At 32.5% G+C, this 27050-nt stretch overlaps 1 protein-coding gene across 1 annotated transcript in view; it reads right to left on the bottom strand.

Moving 5' to 3' along the window:
- The window catches only part of LOC150099756 (zwei Ig domain protein zig-8-like), a 156343-nt gene that overhangs the window by 76413 nt on the left and 52880 nt on the right, over positions 1 to 27050 (bottom strand). The gene's annotated exons all lie outside the window — the stretch shown is intronic.

The following is a 27050-nucleotide window of genomic DNA, read 5'->3' as shown; positions in this document are numbered from 1 at the left end:
ATTAAGTGATTCATACTGGCTCAATGATTCACTTTTTTCAATTGATTCCTACTACCTTATGATTTACTTTTAGATGGATCATGATTACTACACGATAAACTGAGTCTTTTCATACTTTGTACACGAAAACACTACGAGTGATTCATAGTTTGCACACGAAAAAGAATGATTCATATTTTGTACACATAACGCTACGAGTGATTCGTATTTTACACACGAAAACATTTCGAGTGATTCAAACGTCGTGCACGAAAACATTTCGAGTGATTCAAACGTAGTACACGAAACACTTGTGATTCATACTTGTACTGAATTACTTCTCCAGCTATTTATACTTAGTTCATGATACATACTGACTATTTGATTCACGTTTGCATCGCCTCTTAGAAATTGCTGAAACTGTCAATTCCACCACTGAAATTTCAGCAACATAATAATGACAGCAAAAACATGACCAATAAAAATAATGTCAGCAAAGTAACATTTCAGTTTCAGTTGCTTTCCTGCTTGATTTTTTGTGATATTTGCACTGATTGCACTGAAAGCATCAGTTTATCAAAATTCTTTTTAACAGGATGTAAAATTCAATTACCTTAACTTTTACGTTGAGCGTTTCGTATGAAATATTTTCTTCATTTGAAGTTCCAAGAACTTCATAAACCTGTTTTCTTCAAGAACTGAAGAAAACAGGATTGTCAGCTTACAGTCTAACTCCATAGTGGATTGAAGGTAATTTTTTGTCTTCAAATAACCAATCAGTGTAGAAAACTCCAGTTAAAGAGGCTGATTGGCATTTGATGAACTGAAAAGTTCATTCATCTTACTTGCTACACACCCCTGATAAACTATTATTAACGGCTCACTGTCCATTAATTTCAAGTTCGAGTGACGCCTTTGCCGCCCAGCTGGCTCCTTCCGTACATTCACTCGAACAAAAATCAAAGAAGCTTAATTTTTGGAACAAAAAGTGGCTTTAAAAATTAAATTGGGAAGCCAAATAGTGGCTAAAACTCTGTCAATCTAACCCGAATAAACATATCGGTTTATGTTAGTAATAATATCACAAGAGTTTATCGATCGTTTTAATTATTTCTGTCTTTACCATAAGAAGACTCATCATGGATTTATTAACACATTTCTAATTGAGATGTATGCATTTATAATCAGTAACATATCAAACAGAATTTGGTGGATTAGTTGGTCTGTCGAAATTGATTATGGTTCAGCAATTAAGAATAAAGACAATCTTAGTTTATTATAAAATCAATGTTGCTTTTAATCCAGGTACTGGCCAAAACAGCTTAACCGGATTACTGTAAAGAACACCCAGATCTATTCGATGTTTGATAATAAATTTTCTATCTAATAACCAGATGTAAACAACAGTTCGTTCAGTAATTTATAAGTGAACAATTGGAAGAGTCTTTTGATAAATTTTTTCGTTTTCAATTTATTATTTGGATATCCAACAATGAATTATCAACAGAATAAGTAAAACACTCCTTCAACTCAACTGGTAGAAGCGAATTTATTAAAATATAAGACTGCATTTGTTTTTTTTCCATCTTATAAGTTACCATTTAATTTTCTCCGGGCAAAATTCATCTTAGTAATCTTCTGTTTGGTGAAATGTAGAATTTCGTTCAGTTGTTTTATGTCGATAACCCTTGCCACAAACTCAAGCAACATTTTGTGAATTTATTGGAAGTTCCCAAGACAAACGACGCTGCGTTCCTACACATCCACGATTTCACGTATCATCAATCTTTAATCAGACAGCCTGTCCGAAGTTCTACCTCCATAAAGCTCACATTTATGAATTAAAAAAAAAATAAGGGGAAAAAAACTGCATAAGAAAAAACGCAATGGTACATGCCAGAGAACAACAAAGGTAAACTTGTGATTCATTTTAGATATCCCTAGAAATAGTGCAGTATTATAAATATAACATTACGTAGCTGGAATTGTGATACGGTATCATAGCAACGAAGACATGGGCAATGTCACCATGGGGACCTCACGGCGCCTCGGGGACTTGATGATGCGTCGTCTGTCAAGCGTAAACTCGGAAGAAGGAGGAGAAACGTTGACAGCACTGCCTGGAAGCAGGAAAAAGAATGTTACAGTTGTTTCAGCAGTGTTGATCAACTCCAGGCACGTTGTTTTCATTCGTATTCTAGCATTTCTTGACTTCCTCCGACTTAGTTTCATTAACAGCAAGACTCCTAATATTTGATGATGTGGTTACCGTGAATTAAATCAATTTCTTTAGGGAGCGCTGCATGACTTCTGTTTCTCGGTATGACTTGGATTAAATTGAAAAAGGTATCTTTCACACTAAGAGAATATTTAAAAAATAGAGAAAATAAGTAAGAAAACAATTTATTTGATCTTCTTTATTTTCAAAATTATTTTATTTTATATTCTATTATTTTTCCCATTTATTTTAATATTAATAATTATTGGATAAACAGATTTCTGCCCATAGTCTAATGTATTCGTTATACTTTGTATTTTCCTGCAATTGCCAATCTAAATTCATTTCATATTGCTTTCTTTCTTTTTTTTTTTGTCCATATTTCAGATCCACTCTGTTCGCTATATTCTCTACCCGGAACACTCATCCTCACCTTAACCCTGCGGAGCTCGCAGTGGTAAAAATTGCAGCGTAGGTTGCGGTATATCTGAGAGATGCATTCATTCCTAGTATGTGCTAAAATGCAATAAAACATAAAGAAAAAACACTGCAAATATAATACATGATGGTATGAACTAAGTGAATATTAAATCCAACCTTATTTCATAGACGAATATAGAAAATACAAGAGTTTCGTGCTGAATATATAGAAACTATAAACGTTTCGCGGATGCAAGCATAAGCAACTTATGGGCAACTCGTAGTAAAGGTGAGGATCACTTTCCTTAGTATTTTCCATATGTAAAGCACATCTCTTAGAGGACATGTATGATAAATAAGCCTTTGGCTCTCTATTTCAGTAATACATGATGGTGTATTTATTTTCAGTTGCAATCTTGAAATTATTGAACAAAGAATAAAAAAACAAGTAAACCATACTATACTGACATCAGAGGTCGCGGTATCTCTCAGATACAATTTACTGTCAAATATCACAAACCTTACATAACATGCGTTAAACCAAACTGACAAAAAACAGTGCGGAATATCACTCGCAATACATGAATGCACAGCTACTCATGGCCTCTAAGCTACACACTGAATTGTGTAAGAATATTTATAATAAACATCTTGCGTATATCTGTCAGTTCAGCTGCGAGCATTGATGTAACAATCCGAATTGTTAGATCAATGTGCATCTAAACACACTGGTATCATCGATCGCATGTCTTTTGTTTATGTCAGCATGCATTTAAATGCATTATTAGCTCTGGCACGTGTCTAAATGCATTGATATCTCGGTATACTCTTATTAGATGCCGGCAATCACATGGAGAGAGAGACGATTCATTATACTTTTCTAATTTGTTTACCTGCACTAATTTGCCGATTCCCATTTTCTAGAGGTGGTGAGTGAAACAACCATATATACTTATCTGTTTAGTTACTTATCGGAAGGATCTCTCAATCAAAAACTACTTATATATTTATTTCCTGCTAACATTGTCATCAAAATCAGTAATTATTGGAAAAGGTAGCCTAAATACGTACACATGCCAAAGTAATTTCTCTACCTTATGCTACAAAAATAAATTACTTTTCAAATACTTACGATTTTTCTATTACGTTTTGTTGGCTGGAATTCTTTAAAGAGAAATTAATGATAATATACAAAGCTTTCACGTATTACTTCATCTCAAAACATACGTATATTCTGGAAGAGCTTGCATGCACAGGATCACACGTAATATACTTGAAACGAAGCTAATGTATGTGATTATTTTCTCCTTTGTAACTAGATTTAAAATAGCAGAAGTAATACGAGTAGAATCATTTAGATTCTATTACATTAAGGACCCGAATACTAATTGGACAAGGAATACCCGAGATGTGGAGAACACTGCACAGTGGCACCGGAACACTGTTCTGGGAAATATTCGAGAAATCTCATTACCCTAACAAAATTGGCTAACTAATTCAGAAAATGCATCTAGGAATTTTCAGAATGTGTTAAGTAGCCCACACACTTCTGAGTCTACGAGAAACAATTCATAGTCGGAAAGTATGAGTTTCATTTGAAAAGCATGGATAGAAAAAATGAGTTTATATGAATATTACTGTATGTTCGAATATCAACATACTCAATAATTGGATTTGATACGAAATATGAGAAATGATAATGCACGGTTTTCATAGAAATGTCCATCGTAGTGCATACTAGGACATTTGTAACTTAATACAAAATAAACATTCGTTATTATTAATGGGTTGTTGACACTATAAATGACTAGGTGAAGTTCTTATCCGGCCAATTAACGGTTGAAGTCTGGAAAATTTTGGATGGGTATTCTCCTGTATTGGAGAATGATCAAGAAGCCTGTGGCGATCTAGCAATTAGGGGCTTAATAGTTGCTATGAAGATCACATCACGCTAAAGAATAAGTTGATTCTATTTTGGAATTCACAGAGATGTGTGACGTTGATTATTTTACCATAAAATTCAAATTTCAAAATTCAAATTAATTTTTTTTTATTACAAAAAAATTTACTTACAAAAATTTTTGTAAGTAAATTTTCATTCTAAATTAAATATCATAAAAAATATCATTCTAAAGAATGATATTTTTGTTACTTACTACTGTAATTCTACTTACAAAAATATAAACACGAATCCAGTGAATTCACTTTTAGATACTCGTTCTATCTCAAGAATTGAAATGAAAATAACAACAAACCGTGAATGTCAATATGCACAAGTCAACCCATATGAATGCAGTGAATGGTGGTGAATGCAGGTGGATATCTGATTAGCAACAGCATCATAGGTGAATTCAATATAACATCGGGATTTTGGTAATTCGTAGTCAACACAGTTTCTACTCTCCATAGAAGATCATACGTCTCTTTATATTCTACTTCTTTCAGAAGTTATATGTCAGTAGATGGCTCACTTTATCTCATGTGAATGTTTAAAAGGCTTCGGAATCATTAAAGCACTCGTGGTCGGCCAGAAAAAAAATGAATAAAGCCTCTGGAAACTTCAGTCGTGATTCGGATTAGGCAACAAAAGCACATTAAGAAATGTTTATTCTTACGTTATTTTTAGCGATATATATCACTAAAAATAATGTAAGAATGAACTGTATTACTGTCGCCAATTGTGAGTCGAATTTGATTTTGAGATGAACTTAAATTCACATCATTTATCATGTGCATCTGATTCTGCTAAGCGAATTTCTAGTTTCAATCATATTTCTCTATACAATACTTATTCCTCTTCCCTGCAATCTCTCTCTCTCTCTCTCTCTCTCTCTCTCTCTCTCTCTCTCTATATATATATATATATATATATATATATATATATATATATATCAAATTACGTTTTTATTGAAAAGCCTCCTAAAGCTAATGTAAGAGATGAAACAAGTTCCTGGAAAGAAAAAGACTGATGTTAGCCCTGCCCTTCTATCTCCGTCATACGGATGAGAAACCTTCTGATGCGTGATTTGTCATGTCACCAAAATGAAGCAACCCTCCATCGATCTTTAATCAGTTACCCCATTTCAAGCTGATGATGAAAGTAATGGTTGTACCCGTATGTATTGATTGGCTAGCTCCCTCTTCCTTTCTGCTGCCACCTTCCTTTTCTCCGGTCTGTATTTTAAGATTTTATCCACATTTTTTCCTCTCCTTTCACTTTTCATTATGTTACATCAAAGGTTTAAATGGAATTGATAGAAAGGTCAAATTCGCGAGTACATCGCTGATGGTAAAAACAGTCTCTGTTATTTGATTTATAAGACGAGTTTGCTGTTGTTTAAAATATGAACGTGGTTAGAAGAGTGCACCGATTTTGTTTCCTTCAGTAAATTTAATATTTAAGATACATTAACTTTTAAGGTAAACTTGAACGAATATTAAAAATTAAAAACCCAATTTAAACATAAACATGTTCAAAACATTCCACTACATCTATTATATTTTATTTAATCATTATGATGCATACATTTTAAAGGTGTCTATAATCTTTTTAAGATTTATAAAAGTATTTTAATTTATTTAAAATAATAAAAGGCAATACAAGAAAAATAATTATTATATATTTGAATTCTTAGCTCTTTTTTAAATAGAGGTAATCTTTACAGTGATACTTCATTTTAATAGTTCAAAAGTGAAGTAAATATAGCCAATAGTTATTTCATAATCGGTCATTTATAATTTCTTTAATGATATGCGTATGTTCCTGATATAATTTATTATTATTTATTAATTAGACATGTTGAAATAAGTGTTGGAGTACTTTTTATTTTAAAATGTTATACCGAGAGGTGTACGCTTGTCACAACATGGCCTAATTAACAGTCTGAACAGTGTATATTAGCTCATTAATCAGCAGGTTGTGAGTTCGAACCTAGCAGGTTCGAACGCACTGCTTATTAGTGGCCTGAAGTGGCTTGAAAATATCACATCTGGTTTCTGTAGTACCGTTTCTGCATTATATATATGTATAGAAAAAAGAAAACAATATATATCTTATATTATATAAGAAATTCAGCCAAGAAACGGAGTTAGTTAACAGGAGGAGACTAAATAATAGCTTGAAATATTATATTATATATTATATTATATATAAGAAATCCAGCCAAGAAACGGAAACTAAATAATAGTTTGAAATAAACTGCAATTGCAATCTGCTGACAGAAACACCAAAAGGTCAATCAATACGATTGATATATTTTTTATATATAAGTAATGACTTAGCTTATTAATAAGTTATCAAAATACTTCATAATTATAAAGATATAGTAATATTTTTGCTTATTCAAATATTAAATTATGCTAGACAAAATATTCTATAACACTTTATCAATTTAAGTAAACATTTTGCAGTATAGAATGTTGTATATTGCTATGAAAGATGAATGCTTTGAACAATACTATACTTTCAACTGCAGTGTCCCCTACGTTGTGATAATTTTAAGGAAGAGTCCTGTCTCTTTCATTGCACTTGCCATACAGTAGGTACTACTGCAACATTGGTATGAAGAAAAAGTCGAAAATCTTGGCACGCGCACACACACACACACACACACACACATCAGTTCGGCATTGGTACATATATTGCTGTTCATATGGTGCAAATACCGAACACATTTCCGGTGGGAAATATCCCAAAAAGGGATGTAGAGTGTGATGACGCCCAAAGGAGGACCCATTGTGAGTTCACAAGATAAAAATCCGACTCCTCAGTAGAATTATTTGACCATCCCTAATCTGAAATCTCCTCTGTTTACCTATCTTTATGTTTGCATGCTTTAAAAAGAGATTTTATTATTCTGATGGTGATTACGGACAAAATCGAATAATTTTTCATAATAGATATTCTTCTACTGCTGCCTTTGACACTTTATTTATAACCTATCCTTGAATTAACGAAAACGAGGAACTGTAATATTCGTATATAATTTTTATCTGTCCTAAGTTCGAAACTTTCGTCAACTTTGGCCTTTTTTTATCGCTTAAATAACCACCCGACATCCCATATTCAGTGTGACACTCGGTTCCTTGTTAATACAGCCCTTCCATTCTGTTGGTTATTGACAGTGATGAATGTAGCCAAGATAAAGCATGTATTTTGTCCATATCTTTTATGAATGAGCTGACAGGAAACAGACATCAGACCTGAAATGTGTGCTACATACTTGAAGATATTCTTCGCGAATGCCTCACAGATAAGTAGAATATTCAAAACAGAAACATATAAAAATAGAAAATCTTTCACGTTGAAGAATTAAAAATTCTTTGAAGAATTAAAAATCAATTCAGTACATAAATACATCATATTTAAATTATTTCAGTTTATCTGTAAATCCTATAGGAGCTGTTATTAATACATAGACAAACTAATCCTAGTATTCGTAAGTTGTATTGTGAATTAACAAATGTAATATATACATTACTGCAGCATTTACTTAGCAAAACTAATTATACGGCTGCACTGCGCTGTAATTGTAGCAAAGTATAACATCAGCACTTACATTTTACGACCTACACAAACAGACGAAATTAAAAGTGGAGTAAAGAGCTTCCTTGGAAGAGTCCATTATCCTCTTCGCATCGTTCTATGGATTGCATTAACGACTAACTTAGAACTGTGAATTAAGAATTAGTTACAGGACTTTCATTTACTTAGTTGAATTTAATACCATCATCGCCTATATACAAGTAAACAAATTGTCTCCGTTTACTATAAATTAATCGTGCTTACAGCCATTTGAATCTTGCTATTATAAATTAATTTTCATGGAATATATATGATACGAAACACCAGGAAGTGAATTATTTCAATTTGCACATTTATTATAGAAATTAATTAAACAGAGGTAATTTCTGATAGGTTGTATACTCGGTGTTTATCTGCCTTTATGATAACCTGTAAGGTAATGTATTTACGTTCGCATGCTAAAAGGGTTCTGTAGATATGCTAATAAATATATCCCTATCGCGTATGGAATCATACAAGGAAATCATTGAACGATGAAGAAGAATGGAAGTTATTGTATTAATTAAAGTATTAATATATTTTCTCATGAACTAATTCATGAGAAATATTCCGGTATTGACTTCAATAGTTGGTTTAACAGCTGCAAGGAATCAACATTTGCCTTTTATTTGTGTTGGTTGGTTGGTTGGGAAACCTAGGCCTAAAATTCTCAATATCCAGAGTGATTCTAAGTCTTATTAGGAGGATTTTTTCTCTCATGAAACAAGCAATCAGTTGAAGAATGCACTCAATCACAGGACAATCAGAAACATCCATGCCAATGGCGGGATTCGAGCCCGCAACCTCTTGGATAGAGAGCGGACACGCTGACCACTCGGGCAACCAGGCCGCCTGCTTATAGAGAGTATTTATTTATATTTAAAAAAATACGTCAATTTGGTATCACAGGAACACTTATGGGGCTGTTCACCTGCAGATGGGTAACGTAGCGTTTCGGAGATGGCTTTTCTATCTTGGAACCGCACAAGCTATTATTTGATAGGATATATTTGCATCATAGCCTGAGTTTCCTCTTCACAATGTGTTCAAAACTGAAAACAAGCTGTGTGTGTGTGTGTGTGTGTGTGTGTGTGTGTGTGTGTGTGTGTGTGTGTGTGTGTGTGTGTGTGTGTGTGTGTGTGTGTGTGTGTGTGTGTTTCAAATTAATTATTAAATTGACATTTAATAATTAATTTGAAAACGGATGGGTCTTAACATTAATTTTACAAAAAAACAGAAATAATGAATAAAAGAAGCATGAAATAATTTCGGAAATTGGACCAAAGGGGCAATTGGCCCATCTCTGAAAAGACATTTATGGTCAGTGCTCAAGCGTTGTCCTCCACAAAAAAGGAACAAAGACTTTGTCCTTGAACAATGAAGAGAAGTATTTTGATTCAAATATTACACAAGTCACAAAAAATGTTTGTTGTTCAAACATTTAAAGTAGCTAACTCCGTTAGTTTTAATTCATATTAACTTCCCTGTATTCGCATTTGCTTATCACTATTGAATGTTTAAAAAATGTTTAAAATAGTATTATATATTCCAGGATTCGAAGTCATATACTCGTACTTAGATAAAGTCACAAAGTCTCATATACAATATTCTTATCAGGGGGAACCGTGTTTGACCACATAATCCCTGTTCATCGTTATTTGATCCTGTTTGCAAATATTAGCATACAGTGATTCACAAAGCCTAAATATCCTTGCCAGGAAACGTGAAATATAAGGAGAATAGGAAATATTTCGATTAAATGAATTGATTTGTTCGTATATTTGACAAAATTTAATAAACCGAAGAAGGTAGCTTATAGCTAAGGTTAAGAATTGCTCCTAATAAGAGTCGTCAATGTAACTGACGCATACAATTAGGAAATTGAACGTTATTATGAAGGTGAACAAAAGAAGATGTTTATTGAGAAATAGGAATATTTATTTAAGTAATATCATCATCTATGGTATCGAATTATGTCAGAAAGTCTGTAATCTCGTACTTTGTGGTCATATTTATAATTCAATATCCACTCCAGAGTAAATAGTCATTTCGTAGTCCTAAACCGATGTCATCTCGCACGTTACTGCGATTGTAAATGTCTTCAATACTGAGATATAATTTGGCTGTGTTAATAAACAGATTACTTAATTGATTGTAAACAAGTTAGTAATATTATGTATAGTAGAGAGAATTGGACTCGTCCATCATATCTCTGTGTTTGTCATACCAAATTAATATGCTGTAGACAAAATTAGGATAAAAGTATATAGATAAGTTTCTCGGTAATATTAATCATTGATTTTCACACGTTTACGTGTATTACATCAGCGCACTGACGTTAAGTCTGCAATTCAATATACAAAATATCCATATTAACCTTTCATTCACGACTTCTACTTAAAGCATCATTTGACACGTGCATAACATAGGCATATTTCACTTTGAGCAAGATAATAACAGATATTGCACAAACGCATACTTCCTGTAGCTGTAATGTTAGAATACTTTTTAGATCATTTTCCAGCATACATACAATGTACAATGACGCTCTCCCGGAATCACAAAAATTGCATTTTGCTCATAGTCCTTATCAGGACTAGCTTAAAAGGACGAAGCAAGAATGCTTTTCATCTTCCCCGTTATCTGTAGAGGACAGCGTACGGATAAGATGTTATTGAACTATTAAAGCTCTGATCATGGCAAGAGGGTAACAGCAATAGCCGAGCCTCAGTTAGAACTTCATTGGCTACAGCATTGCCATCCATTACTCTCTAAGGGTTATAATCACCGCATCTCACGGTCGACCTTTTTTTGATTATCTGCCTTGCTTATAAAAAAGTCCGTTTTAAGGACTGGCTTAAAAGGGCGAAGCAAGAATGTTTTTTATCTTCCCCGTTATTATATCTGTAGAGGACAGTGTAGGGATAAGGTGTTATTGAGCTATTAAAGCATGGCAGGAGGGTAACAGCAATAACCGAGCCTACTTGCTGTAGGCTCGGTAGGATGGCAATGCTGTAGCCAATGAAGTTAGAACTTCATTGGCTACAGCATTGCCATCCATTACTCTCCAAGGGTATTGGATTGAATGAATCAATCACCGCATCTCACGGTCGATTAATCTTCCTGCTCATAGTACTTATAGTCCTTATAAGGACTGGCTTAAAGGGGCGAAGCAATAATGCTTTTCATCTTCCCCGTTATCTGTAGAGGACAGTGTAGGGATAAGGTGTTATTAAGCTATTAAAGCTCTGATCATGGCAGGAGGGTAATAGCAATAGCCGAGCCTCAGTTAGAACTTCATTAGCTACAGCATTGCCATCCATTACCCTCCAAGGGTATTGGATTCTTCAATCCTAGTACTTCTTTCAAATGAGATTCATATATAAAATTTAACCAAATAAATGAAAGGTTGGTCTGTGTTATATTTATTATTATTATTAATCTTCAAAATTTATAAGAATAAAGTTAATATTTTATTTATAATTAAAATGCTACATAATTTTATAGATATACTTAATATTCTTTTCACAAAATAAAACAAAGAAGACGTTGAGTTTCAGTCTTTTAAATACTCTCAAACATGCTTTTGAATATAAAGATCTTGATATTTGCATAAGACAAATACAGAGATTTGTACATGCGATAAGTTATTAATTATTTAATAAGGGCGGAAAAGTAACGATTTAAGTATATATATTCTTGAAAGAGAAAATCCCATGAATTCTGCAAATGAGTTCAATTATCACATTAAATGTATTAACATATTTGCATTTTAATGAATAGATTCATCACAACATCGACTGATGTATACTTAATCTAATGCTAATAGCAGATAACAGCGCCACTGGTGTAATTAATTCGAAATTAACGATTTAGTCACCCGTACTTTTAAAATTGTAGATAAACGGTAGAAACAGGACAAACTTTTGACAAGAATTTATAAAATTTGGTACTTTAAATAAATTTTAACATCTTGAAGAATCTATTGAATATAAATTAGCGATGTTCACCGTAGTGACTGAAGAATAAAATAGAAAGAGCGTATTATTTTCCTTTTTGCAATTTGTAGAATGAAAACGGTTGTATGCACTAAATGTTTATTATAAATATGTAATTAGAAGTATTTATTCAGTGCAAAATTTTTAATTACAAGGGAAGTCTTAATGTAAAGAATGTAGCCATCATCGCTTTGCATGCATCGCGTCTATTGTTAGTAAAAAAAAAAAAAACCATCACTGTGGCAAACAATCAAGAGATGTGTAGAGGATGTCAGCCATGCCGTTAGCTGTCAAATAAAGAGGAACACATTGTGGGAAGCGAGAAGTGAATTTTAACAGTAATTTGGTATTCTAGATGTTACAGAAGACACGATCCAAGTAAAGAAGTCGTGAACCCATGACAAATGAGTACAATGTTAGCGGTAGTTGTTGTGATAGCAAGTAGACGATCCTGTTGGTTGTTTGATGGATTAGATTTAAACCATTAAAGTCTCACATGCGTCCTGTGTATCGTTTGCAAATTTAATAGTTTAAAAGTCTGTTCACATATTTTGCACAGTGACAGAATTTGAACTTATGCAGCGGAGTTAGCGGGTATGAGATTAAAATGACAAGTTGTTAGCAGATGGGTTGCATAGGTTTGGAAATTACACAGAGAGAGAGAGAAAAATGTAAAAACCATCAGATTAATTAATCTTAGTTTTAACTCTCTAATTCTATTTCGATCATTGATTCTGCTCAGTTATTTAAATATGAAAACGTCTATGGAAGAGCGAGATCTAGATGCTCTCGCACATGGTAAACATGAAAGAAATTGCTGATTTCTTGCGAAATGCGTTGGGAAAGAACTGTCAAATGCAATTATGATAATAGAATAAATCTCGACAGTTAAGTTAAACAAAATAATGCATATGGAAAAACTATACGAGAGATAACAGGATGGGGTAATGAATTTAAATATAAAAATGTGCACAGTTCAAAACCACCTTTCTAGATTGCCATTGTACGACCAAAACACTTCTTTTTTTCTTTCTTTTTTTTTAATTGTCTTTATTTTGTGTAAACATACTTTATACAATTTGGTTTGAAGCAAATAATAGAAATAAAAGAATGGTGTGTTAAAAGCACTGAAAGACATGCAGAAATTATTTGATTTCATTTTTTCATGAAGTGCTAGAGGGGTAAAGAGTGCTATCGCAACGCCCTCTATGCGAACATTTCTTCATCACAAGATCGCACTGAAGTGTTTATTTTCCAGTGTTTTTTAACATTTAATTAAAACTAGTTAAATATTCTCTCCGGGTGTGCTTTAAAAATTCAAATACCTTTTCATCATTATGAGAAAAACATTTTGCGGTTAAAGGATACTTTTTAAAGGAAATCAGATTTCAAATATTCTTTCTAATCGACTGATAGTTTAATACACGATGCTGAATCTTTAAAAAAAAAGTCCTCTAAAATACATGGACGTAAATGGACTGTTCGTCTAAATATATCGAAATTGAAATCCAGTAGGCAGAAACGTGTAATTCACTCAAATAAGAGTTGACAAACAAAATGTTTATTACCTGTTTTCTTTGTGATCCAACTTATGATCCCAAAATATCCACATTTATGATTCCACGGCTAATAAATACAGCAATGCTTGATCAGTGCATACATCGTGGTCTAGTTATGTAATCTAGTTCTTGCAAGCCTTTTAGAAGACGGTAATGAGTATTATTTTGTGTTTTATTCGTTAAATGTGTAACTGGCAGAAACTTAATTGTTACAGAATTACTTCTTCTCTACCATTTGCAAGTATTAGATCACATTGAAGAGGTAGCGTATAAGCGCGTACACTTGGTATTCTGATGTTATTTACCAATGAATAAACGTTTAGTCAAGATAGAGTAAATAATACTTCTAATGAACTATCAGAAATACATGTGAAAAGGTATTTCTAAGACAGGTTTTATCATAGGAAAGTGTGTGGTGTTACTAGGAATCGCAAGTCTTTCGAATCGGAAAGACCTACATTAGAATGTCTAGGACATTAAGAATATTATAAGGATTTTTCTACTGAGGGCGAGTTATCCAGTCTTGTACTGAGGTGGTTGGTTTTCTTATCGTTGCAAAATAGACAAATAGCGAATAAAAATGAACATAAATATTATTTTTGATGTTATCGAGAATATATATCAATTTCAATTTGATGGACCACTTATTCTAAAAATAAATAAGTTTTATTATTTATTAAGTTTGCTGCTTCAACAATTTTTCAAGTAAAAAAGTAGCAGAATTCTATTCACGAACAAGTCACAAATGCAGCTTTTGCTACGCATTCAAGGCAACCACTACAAGGCAATCAACTCACTTTTAACCGGAACATGTGCAGGCCGGAAGTTTGGAATTTAAAGTGCAATCATGTTCACAACCGAGACATCTATGCTGCCTTCGTATAGCTGTAAGGACAGTGATGTGCGGTCCAGAAGTAACTGTGTGAATGTGTCATATGAACACTCGGAACAAGATGAAAAAAATAGACTATTTTTGGAAAATTTCTGAAAGTGTGGGAAGTGCGTACCTAAAGACACATAATCAATAGTTGTAGTGGGCTCGATTTGTTGGCAACGTTGCTGTTTTTTTTTTTAGATTATCTCCAGTTCAAAACCATCGAACTGCTTTGTGAAAATGTACGTAAATATACGTTGCTAGTATCTTGCCCTTAGTCATAGCGTCGATACCACAAAACACAGAATTTATTTATCAAGTTGAAAAATCCTTATACTATTATAGGGAAATAATTTAATTTATATTCGAAAATTTCAAGATCCCCTGGGATAAGAAAAATGTAATACAACTTGGATGTTTTTCTATGATGTATTTTGTATGCATGATCTGATTCTTATTTGAATGCCATATTTATTATAAACAACACACTGCGATTTATCAAATAATGTAGATAACACATGCATCGTTTCCTATAACCTTACGGCAGGCTATGACAGTTGTCACAACATTCACCAAACTAGCTAGCTAGCTCACATCAGCGAAATTGCGTTTATTGCTTGATTCTACTCTTTGATATGTTTCCGAATTGCCCACGAGAGGACTTGTGATGAGGTCTACGGTGTTGTAGGCAATAACTGAGTTTTGGTTTAGACAGCATCTTTATTGGAAAGCCTAACTTCTTATACACACACACACACACACACACACACACACACACACACACACATATATATATATATATATATATATATATATGCGCGCGCGCACACACACAGAGAGAGAGAGAGAGAGAGCGCAATTTTTGGAGATTTGCGACAATTTAAAAAACTCGTAGATGAACCGCGTATCTTAAAAATATCAAAAAAATTAAGAAAATGTTAGGTAGTGTCATGAATGCCTAAAATATACGTAGAGACTAGTCTATTTTATCATTTATTACCAGAAAGTATACGCAGATATATTATAAAAAGTTAAAATTTATCAAAACTTATGCACACAAACACTTAGAGACCGTATATGGCAATTTGCAATCGAGAGAAATTTAAATAAATGTAAAGATGCAGTATTAAATCATAACTGCATAAAATAACTGTTATTAATTAGTTAAATTAACTAATTAGAATAAAATAAAAATATATAACGATTCATTCATTAGTGTTATAGGCTAGGCTATCGCGAAGCGATCGTATCGATTGCACTGGACTACCATAAAGCAATCGTATTGCTGCTGTTTCGTTACCAATGCATGAATTATTATACCTTATTATGTATAATATTATGTGTACCTTATTATGTTTTCATATTTATTATGTAAATAAATATGAATTTCTTTTTCACGTTATCTTTTCATTTTTGATGTCTAGTATTAGTAATACGTATAACATCTGCAGTGTTTTGTACCATATAAGAAAATACTGATGTACGTACTGACAGACATACCATTCATCTTGTAAACATACGACGTAAACTTCTGGTATTATCGATAAATACAGTACAGTAATGTACATGTATTTCCACTTCCTTATGATTTTATTAATAACATTTTCTTTTCTCTAGCTTACTTTATTGTAAGAATACATATAACATACAAAATATGTGTTAATTGACTGGTTATATTATCGGTAAGGCTTTCAGTCAACAGTAGGCTATTAAGTTTTTAGGAGAGTCAAAAGTTACACGCGGATTTTCGAACGACGTGGGAGGGGAGGGGACGCCCTAACCTCTAAATAATAGATAGATTTTAATTCACGAATACTTGAAATATACGAATATGATTGGATAAAAATCAGGGGCGGCTTTCTCTCTATATAAATATATTTATTAATTTATTTATATTTTCTTGTAATATTTAATTTTATCATCAACAATCCTATACAGTCCTCTTATTTTGTATAAAAATGAATAAAAAAAATCCATCTTGTAGCACTTAGGATGGCGCCCTTCGCCCTCCTAAGTGCTACAAGCACTGTGTTTACCACAGTATCATATTGCTACGCGCGCAAGCATATGCACGTCATAGTGACTTGAGAGCCATTAGCATAATGCGGCACTGTCCGTCGCGCAGTTCCACTGTTGTCTATATGCAGTTTGCGCCAGTAGTAGAGTGTTCGTAGTGCTTATCGTGTTTACTCCGTCTCTTTAAATATTTGGACATTACAATTAAAGACATAACATTTGTTATAGTTTTTATTTTAGAACATTATTGGGGTTATGATAATGGATTTTATTTTTAAGTAATTTTGAATTATACTAAACTGTATAATTTTATCGATAATAAACAATATTTTTTCATGTTTAATTTTTTTTAATTTTTACCATAATTTTGATATTTTTTCCAAACACGTATACACTGTACTTACAGTGTGTATGTATATTTCGAAGTTTCAGCATCCCCACGATTTCAAACCACGAGCCGCTACTGATAAAAATACAATTTGAAAAAAAAGAACCAAACTATGAAATAAACTTTGATTTATTCAGTTAGAGGGAAGTATGTGGTGAATTTATGAAAGCGAACTTGCATAAATTCAAACCAATTTTAACATATGGATGTTAAAGCTGGGTTAGAAATAAAACACTGATCGAAGATAATTAAAAAAAAGTACTCAACGACAATAATATAATGAAAAAATTCAACAAGCAATAATCATAAAATAAATAATACCATCAGCTTCCTTAATAGTGTGTGTGTGTGTGGGGGGGGGGTTACGTCAAAAACAAACAATCCAAAAATCCATTGTCCAGACATAAATAAATAAATGGAACAACTTCAAAAGTATACTTGAAAGAAGTTGAAAAGAAAAAGACAAGATTACTGTACCGACTGAAGCCACTCATGCGCAGCTGTGTACACAGGTCAGTAGGGACAAGCATTAAAAAGAAACGAAACAAAGAACACAAGACAGATATAAGACTCAGGAGAATTGTTAAATTAGAAGACTCTAAACACATTTGGGACAAGACCGTTCAATTACGCTGGGAGAGAGAAATAGTTGGGCTTAAGAATATAACATGAAGGCAGAAGGGATAACAAAAGATTTATACAAGAAATTCGGAGGCGTACTACAAATAACCGAAATAAAATAGGCTATCGGTTTAATTTACGTAATAACAATAGTAAGAGATTGGAATATTCAAAGTCAGTTTGAATAAGAAATGAAATATTAAATAAAATTTTTGATAGCGTAAAAATTTTTTTATAAAAACAAATGAAATCTTTAAAAAATTAAAAATAAAAAATTAACTTCAAAAATGTTAATATAAAAATCTAATATTGTTTATTATAATAGACACCAAATAATTTTTAGAATATTAGTTTAATAATAAAAACTAGGTTTTCACAGATCAAGGGTAATGGGTGGCAATGTTGTAGTCAATGAAGTTTTAATTGAGGCTCGGCTATTGCCGTTACTCCGCCATGGCCTTTAGTTAATAATAATTTAGTGGAGCTGGTCGTAAAGGAAGTCGACCGTGAGATGCGGTGATCAATACGCTTGGAAGGTAATGGATGGCAATGCTGTAGTCAATGAAGTGCTAACTGAGGCTTGGCTATTGCTGTTATCATCTTGCCATGATCAGAGCTTTATGAGCTCAATAACACCTTATCCCTACACTGTCCTCTACAGATAACGGGGAAGATGAAAAGTATTCTTGCTTCGCCCCTTTAAACCAGTCCTTATAAGGACTATGATAATAATTTAGTGATTGTATGTGAATACTTTCTTTAGTGAGGACATTATATTATATTAAATGTCTAAACTGCTTTTAGTTGTATTTTTTGTCAAGTCGTATAAAAACATTACAATTCTGATTCTGCACTACAGGTTATTAGAGAGATGACATACATCTGCGGATTTGAATGGAAAGCAACAAGGAATAGGAAATATAAAATTGGTTTAATTTTGTTTATTTATATCAGATAATATACGAAACAAAACGTAAGCTATAAAAATATATTATATTTCGTACCTAATCGGAAACGGTTTTTATCCTTTTGATTTTTCCATTCAGTCATTTAACAAATAATCATTCTAGTTAATGATGAGCAATTTAATCTCTAATAAAAGACAATAAAATATTTACAATGCTCAATTTTTCATTTCTGTAACGTCTTAAATTTTGCTGAGGTGTTATGTGTGCTTTTCTCTTTTTGTCGATAAAATGCTTTTTAAGCGATTTCGACCTCTCTAATCCTGACGAAATGGCAGAAAATGGAATGATTTAAAATCACAGCTAATTAGAATATCTCGAAATTTTTTTATCTGGTTTCTTGCAATGGAAATGATTCTTCCATAGTTTTAAGACCGTATTAAAAAAAAAGATAGTGTTGTTTTTATAAGAAAAGGATGCCTCTTGAGAGAATTACTGGCTTATGAACCTTTCAGTTCCAATCAACTTTTATGTTTATGAGATTATTTCTGGTTTGATTTAAAAGCAACAACAATTGTTTTATTTTATTTAATGGGTTTTAACTTCTGTTGAAACACTTTGATAGATGCATTTTTGCTGCTACATAATTTTTTCTTTGCATTTGTTTTTACGTAATCATACCAAAGAGCAACCATCACAATAAGTGATAGTGATGGTTGCTCTTTGGTATGATTATAAAAAATTATTGTATTAAGAAATTATTGTATTAAGAAAAAAATACATCAGCTATATAGTGATGGTTGCTCAAGATGGTATTACGTAAAATCAAATGCAGAGAAAAATAATGCAGCATTAAAATATCAGTGTTTCAACAGAAGATATATTTTTTCTCATTTCTCAGCCAAGCATTATTTCAGATACCTTATAAGGACTGGCTTAAAGGGGCGAAGCAAGAATGCTTTTCATCTACCTCGTTATCTGTAGAGGACAGCGTAGGGATATAGGGATAAGGTGTTATTGAGCTGTTAAAGCTCTGATCATATATAGCAGGAGGGTAACAGCAATAGCCAAGCCTCAGTTAAAACTTCATTGGCTACAGCATTGCCATCACCTACCCTGCAAGTCCTAAAATAGGACTACGATGTTCATTTGTTGTTCTCAGATACCTGCTGCAGCAATAATGAATGTCAAGTTAACATATAGAAAAACAAATAAGGTTTATCTCATAATCTATCATGTTTTACTATAAAATAGCATTAATAATTAAATAAAATATATAATTCTTTAAGGTTTTATATATAATATGTTATTTAAATTAAAATTAATAAATAATAATTACTTTTAACCATTTTAAACCGTTTATATGATACGAAACCTTGACTGCTGTTACGGTCACTGCTTGCTTTCGAAAAGAGGACTTATCTGGATTATCGAATTCTTATAGGTCTCGTCATGTTAATAAAGTGTTATAAGTTGCCAACTTGTTTTTGGGTAGGGCAGCCGTTACTTTTAAAATAATCAATGTTTCTGGTAAAGACAGTATTAATAAAATTCTATGGTGCTTGAGTCACCTTTTTTCACGAGTTGTCCTTTTATGCATTCCAGAATGGTAAATACCGAGGCAACTCTTGGCAAAGATAACTCAAGCTCCCGACACAAACAATTTGCTGGTTCTAAATCGGAGGATTACTAATCTAAAATGCCACTTCTCCACTTTCTGATGTGTTTTGAAATTATTAAAAATTTCACCTAAGAACAGATAGGAATATATTTTTATATGATAACGCTTTGGTTTGTCAGAAATTGGTCTGATAGAAGCTCTAAAAAGTTACTGAAATCAAGATTCTCGCTATTTATATTCACATACAGAACTGAGACGTGGAATGTTTGCTTTAAATTTAACGGATTTAATTTAGTTCCTATTAAGAAGACAAGTTGATTTCTATTCCCTTTGAGATTTCAGTTAAACTCAAAGACACGACCAATAAAAAAAATAAATAAAAAAAAATTCCCAACAGATTTGAAGGAAAATATCTTCAGAGATTTGATTCACTTTATGGCACGTGAAATATCCGATATCATTTTATGGTTCTAATATCATCAACGAGTGAATAAGTTTAGATAGCACTTGGTGGGACTTAGGAGGCGGGCAGAATTCCTAATAGTGAAGTCGTTTTATTCTGAAACACAATCTGTGCTAAAAGATCATATTTATTTGAAGCTTGCATAAATTTTTTTTTATGCGAGCTTGTCTATTTACAGAAGGAATCGAAATTTTACCACATGAAAATAAATCTAAATCTGAACCGAAACTACTATAAGAGGAATGCTTCAAAATAAGCACTACTAGGCCACAGATTGTTGAAACTTTTAAGACACTTGAGTAGCACATTGAATTTCTTATTTATTCATTTTGATTTGGAACCATAGCAATCGATGTTTTACCGACTACGATAAATCAGTCTCTTTGTAATTATACGAATCTTTCATTGATGGTTGTTTTCTCCATGTTTAGGACAATAATTAATCTCCACGACTCATTAAACGCGAATGTATGTCGTCAATCGCTATTTACGTAGATTACCCAATTATACCTACGAAGAATTTTATTAATTACTTCTAGTACAGCCTCTACAAGGATTTTCTTAGAAAATTAATCTAATTACTATTCTTGATTAGCTTTACTTAAAGGGACAAAGGAAATTAGTGTGGCGACTCTGAGTGTACACTAGACATAAATAATCTCAAAGAAACATGGGCAGTGTACAAGCATTATTGGCGATACAATAAATGCCAACATTGAGTCCATTTTACGATTGTGTTATTAAACACAAATTTAATTATCCTTGTCTAAACTAACATATCTTGAACGTCATCAACTTTTTTAAAAATACATTCTACTTTCTTTTGATATATAAAGCGATCAATACATAATAGTTCTTTCCGCAAAGAGGGAAAGAATATTTTTAGATGGGGGGATCACAATTGAAATTCCTTTATCTTCCTTTCAAATAGTTTATTGATGTGATGCCATGATTACAAAACTTGGTGATGGTATGTTCAAAAATTACTTAACTTTTTATAGAAGATTATAGATTTTTTCCCCTTGCCAAAAATAGCAAAAAAGAAACCTTATGTAAAGAAAGTACTGGATTCTTTAAACAGTTGCCCCAGGGTTTGGTGTTTCTTCAATAGATATGTAAATTCATTTCGGGAGAATATATTGATCGCAAAGACTCAATACAATTTGCATTGGATTTTAAGCAAACGCTTTCAATGATTTTTTTTTTTTTTTTTTTTTTTTACTGAAAGCAGCTATCAGTTTATTTTAGTAGCGGCGAAGATATCAAAAGGTTAAAGGTTAATGAAAACCTCAGTTCACTTATGAGTGATGTTGTTTAATTAACCAAAATTGATTTCGATTTCATGTTAACTGTATGTTAAGATTATATATATATATATATCAATTTGTAACTACTTAGTGCATCTTTCCTAAATTCAATTATAGCCAGGAATAGTTTTATTATTAATATATTTATTGGTATATTCAATTTAATAAAAAAATGTATAAAATATATTTATAATGCCCATTCAGTGTACGTTAAATATATTCGATAACCTATACTACGCTAAAAATCACATATTTCCTCTTATTGCTTTCAAGTTATCTGAAAAGCTGCTGTGAATCGGAGTACGCGATGAGTATTTATGCAATTTTCGCTACATAGTGCATTATTTAACACAGCGATTGAAACAGAACACTGCAATACATACTATACATGACTTTAATTGTAACGCCCGTTCATGCCGGTAGAGGGCGCTGGGTTCGCTCAATTAATGAATATCTTGCAGATTTTTATTTATTTGGCATATCCAGGGGCGGCTCGTGCATAGGCACTGCGGAACTGCAGTATCCCCAGTTTTTCTCGATATATAAATATATTAATTAATTTATTTGTGTTTGCTTGTAATATTTAATTTTATCATCAACAATCCTATACAGTTCTCTTATTTTGTATAAAAAATAATAAAAATCTATCTTGTAACACTAGCACTGCGTAATGCGGCACTGTCCGTTGCGCAGTGCTACTGTTTTTTATATGCAGTTTGCGCCAGTAGTAGAGTGTTCGTAGTGTTTATCGTGTTTACTCCCTCTCTTTAAATATTTGGACATTACAATTAAAGGAATGGATTTTATTTTTAAGTAATTTTGAATTATATTAAACTGTATAATTTTATCGATAATAAACAATATTTTTTCATGTTTAATTTTTACCATAATTTTGATACTTTATCCAAACACGTATACACTGTACTTACAGTGTGTATGTATATTTCGAAAGTTGCAACACCCCACGATATCAAGCAATGAGCCGCCACCGAGCATATCCTCAATTTTCCATGCAGAAAGACCAAGGCATAATACGATCACCCAACAATTAAGTTTGTTGAGCAAGAAATATACTTTTGCATTAGCAAACTAGCGCACGTGCTAAATAAATTACGCAAATTTGTACTCTTCACGCTCCAACTAAAGGATGTGATGACCAGCCAAAAGAGATAATAATCATTGTGAAAAATAACATTTGCTTCGCAGTCAGAATATAGGTAACTGTATTAACTTTTCATTTTGATGTCATTACAGTATAATATATATAAAATATCACTCTCCGAAGTACAGTATAGTGAAGAAATTCTATAAACTCCGTGTAGCAATATTAAAATACATAACTAAATTCCTTACGTTAGTCAGTAGCATATATTACAAATACACTACTTAAGTGTTGAAGTTAAAACTACATGATTTGACAGCATAATTGGAATAAAATAAAAATATAGTATTGGCATCTCATTTGATATGTATTTTTATAATGCAAATGAGCTATTCAAGATACTATATTAGTTATTATATATTCAGGCAAGTTTCTAGTAGCACCAACAAAGTTGCTTAAAGTCACAAAAATACTCGCAAAATAAATGATTATTCATATAGTATAGAGCTAAAAGACTTTTATTTGTCATAAATAACATATTATAATGGAGAATATTATAGATCCATTCATATTTTATAACTAAATATAAAAAGAAACATAAAAAACGATTTTAAATTTGCCAAGAAACTTATGAGAATATAATCTTTGGCATCAGAGTTGCCTTAGTTTGCAGTAGACACAAGCTCAGCTCAGGAGCCCGTATGTTCATCTTAATATATTGGTGTTTAAAATAGGTTTTACTGGTTTGAACCAACAGTTTAAAAGAGATGTTAGGCCCTTTAGTGGTAAATTTCGAAGCTATTTTCAGGTTTTTCTAGATTTATCTATAAAATATAGATGTATCTATAATATTCTTTATTATAATATAAAAATTTTTTAATTATTTAGAAATTTAAAAATGTATTTAATTATAACATAAGACAGGAAATTTTTTATAGTATTTGAAAGTTATTTATTTTTAATGTGTGAAAATAACGTTCTTTTAAATGTGTGAAAGAGAAAGAATCAATTTGTTACTACAAAGATTGTTATTGTTCATACAAATACAAACCGGTATATATATGTTATGTAACAATCTAAATCGAACTGCGGTAGTTTGCTTTCGCTAGTTTCAATATAACATTATTAAATTATTCATACAGAGTTAACCAGTAAAGTATATTTGGCCGCGTTCTACGTAAACATAGAATAACAATCAATTCTTTGAATTACTGACGTTAAACATATACGGTCACTGTGAGCCATTTCATTTCAGAGAAACAGCGTCTGTTTGCTTTTAATTCTGCATCACCAGCTGGAATATTTCATACAAATTGACGAATGCAAGTCCACCCAGAGACATTGTGCTGTAAGCAGTACTTGAACGGAAAGACACGGCTATTGAAATTGGTTGAACACTGTAAATATTCTCTGCGGTTTAATGAAAGAGAAGAGTCTAAAGAATCTCCACTTTCCCAAAACCACACTTAGGCATATTTGGGATTGGTTAAAGATAATAATGTTATGTTAGGCAGTGGAAGCCTAGAGAAATGAATACGAACCGGCTACAAGAACATCTGTAGTCGTTTGAAAGGATATTAGAATCTGCAACTAATATTCCGCATTTCGATCGATTGAGTAACTTAAATAAATATCACCGCACGCGCGATAAATTTTAATATCTTCCAAATCTCATTTAATTTTTGAATGTTTGCTAAGTAAACTGCGTTTACTGTGCTATGCGAAGAGATTATATCCAGAAATGTAGTGGCTAAATATGCCTTTGCAGTAGTTTGAACAATCATGGGAATGCCCTCTACTTAAGATGAGTTCATTTTTTCTTATCTTTTAACAAAAAAAAAAAGATTAAAGGATTATTAGTTACTTTAACTATTCGTATGAAATTCATTTTTGGTTGACCAGTGGATGAAATTAATGAAATGATAAAAAGGGAATGAAATAGGCTTGCAGAGAAATTTTTTAAAAAATCTTGAAAAAATCTTTCTACCACCCACATTACTATATCGTGCCTAGATGGAGGCCACTGACTAGGCTACGTTAGGACCGAGATTGAATGTTCTCTGACTGAGCGAAATGTACAAGTCATTCCTCTCGCTGTATGTCTTCTCTTTGACCCTTAAAACCCCAGAACGATAGTGAAATAAAATATGGTGCCACTGTGACGATAAAAGAGACCACTAACAAAATTCTACCAAAAATTTAATAGTAAGAGTATCAAAAATTCTCTTCAACATTCGTGGCATGCACGTCAACTTCAATTATGTGCACGATAGATATTCAAACTTGATCTCCTGTGGGTGACTGAACACTAAATTACAACCACCACAGTGCACCTTGACTGTTCCGAACCATATTCTGTATGAGTCGGCCACAAAGATGCTTTTGTACGAGCTCATATTCTTTTCTCGAGGATGCCAAATCTTAAATCTGTTTTCGACATTCCATGCTTCGAGATTTTCTTGTGACATTTTTCTGCTGTCTGAAATTATCTATCATTATTTATCATTCATCTGATAATTCTAAAAATCATTCTGCCTTCTTTGACTTTTTTTTATCCTCAGTGGAGCTTGATTTCATGCAGTCCATTTATCCAAATAGCGAAATCACCTTCATTGTTGAGTTCACACCAAGTTTGCTGAGTAAGCTGGAAGAAGCTTCAATATTTTCTTCCAAATACATTATTAAGGAAGTCACTTCTAGGTAACTGAGATCATATTCTTCTACTAGTTTCATCTGCGTTAGAATCTTCCCAGCCATTCTCATCCTTGTCTTCTTTGGCACTACAATAACAATGCTAAGTGGAAAGTTCTCTGAGACATCTACTTTCCATGATCAGACTATCGTTTCCATTGCAGTCTAAGAGAGAAATTAAAAAAAAAAAAACATTATCATCATGTTTGGCTTAAAAAACTAGCTTGATTCACGGCCAGAAAAGCTCGCAATAGTTGCAAAAGAAAAAAATGCTGTACGTAATAGTTGCATACAGCATTGCACTATTAATAGAGTAATAAGTGTGCTGTTAATAACTATCTGACTTTGAATTAGCTAAATGCAGAAACCTCGCTCCTTGCTTAAATGCTCTCTCTCTCTCTCTCTCTCTCTCTCTCTCTCTCTCTCTCTCTCTCTCTCTCTCTCTCTCTCTCTCTCCCCTGCATAGTAGCCAAGACAAATCATCTCCAACCATATCAGAATCAATACACTGCATAACATCCAACTTAAGCCACAAATGACAATAGACGGCCTAACATTCATTTGGAGTTCAATTACGACTCTACCAAACCTTCTACTCCCACTCATCTTTCACCCATCATCTACTTCTATTCTCTGCAACAGTCCTCCCCATGATGTATTCCTCAAAGGATACAACTGCTAGTTCTTCAAAAATAACATTTTGGAATTCCTTTGTTGTTAACCTTTGTCCACACAATGCATCAAATAACTATAAGTTCTGAAACATCGCATGCGTGGGGGTGATAAAGGGCATAAAACTAGTATTAGAGAATACTTTCGGATTTTTAAAGTTCAGAAGGTATTCTCTTACATAATCTCTCAGAAGATTCCTAAAGATGGAGGTGAAAAACAAATAATGTTTGAAACTATGGTATTATTTAGTTAAATAAAAAATATATATTTCAAACAAAAAATCTTCTGTTACATGCACACTATCATTTTTAAAGAATTGCCAACGTACAATTTCAATTCTAATGGTATGGACGTTTTAGCAGCATTGCACTATTAATAGAGTAATAAGTGTGTTGTTAAGGGATCGATATATTTCCCACTTTCACACAGTTAGTCGTTTACTTCCGTTTTGTAATTTGCGAGTCTACAAGCACGCAAATCACACCGAGAACCATTGTTTCACCAATAATTCAAAAGATGTTCTACATCAGGTATAGCAGACATGCCGTCCTAACAACAACAAAAAAAATTATGGCCAGCTGGAAATACTGTTGCAATAACAAGGCACGTTCCACACCCCATAAATTCTCAAGAGTCATTACACAGAAAATATA

Source organism: Typopeltis vanoorti, chromosome 14 (genome assembly GCF_054136105.1).
Source record: "Typopeltis vanoorti isolate ZY-2024b chromosome 14, IOZ_Tvanoo_1.0, whole genome shotgun sequence".
Taxonomy (NCBI): domain Eukaryota; kingdom Metazoa; phylum Arthropoda; class Arachnida; order Uropygi; family Thelyphonidae; genus Typopeltis; species Typopeltis vanoorti.
This window is presented reverse-complemented; position numbering and strand designations above follow the sequence as displayed.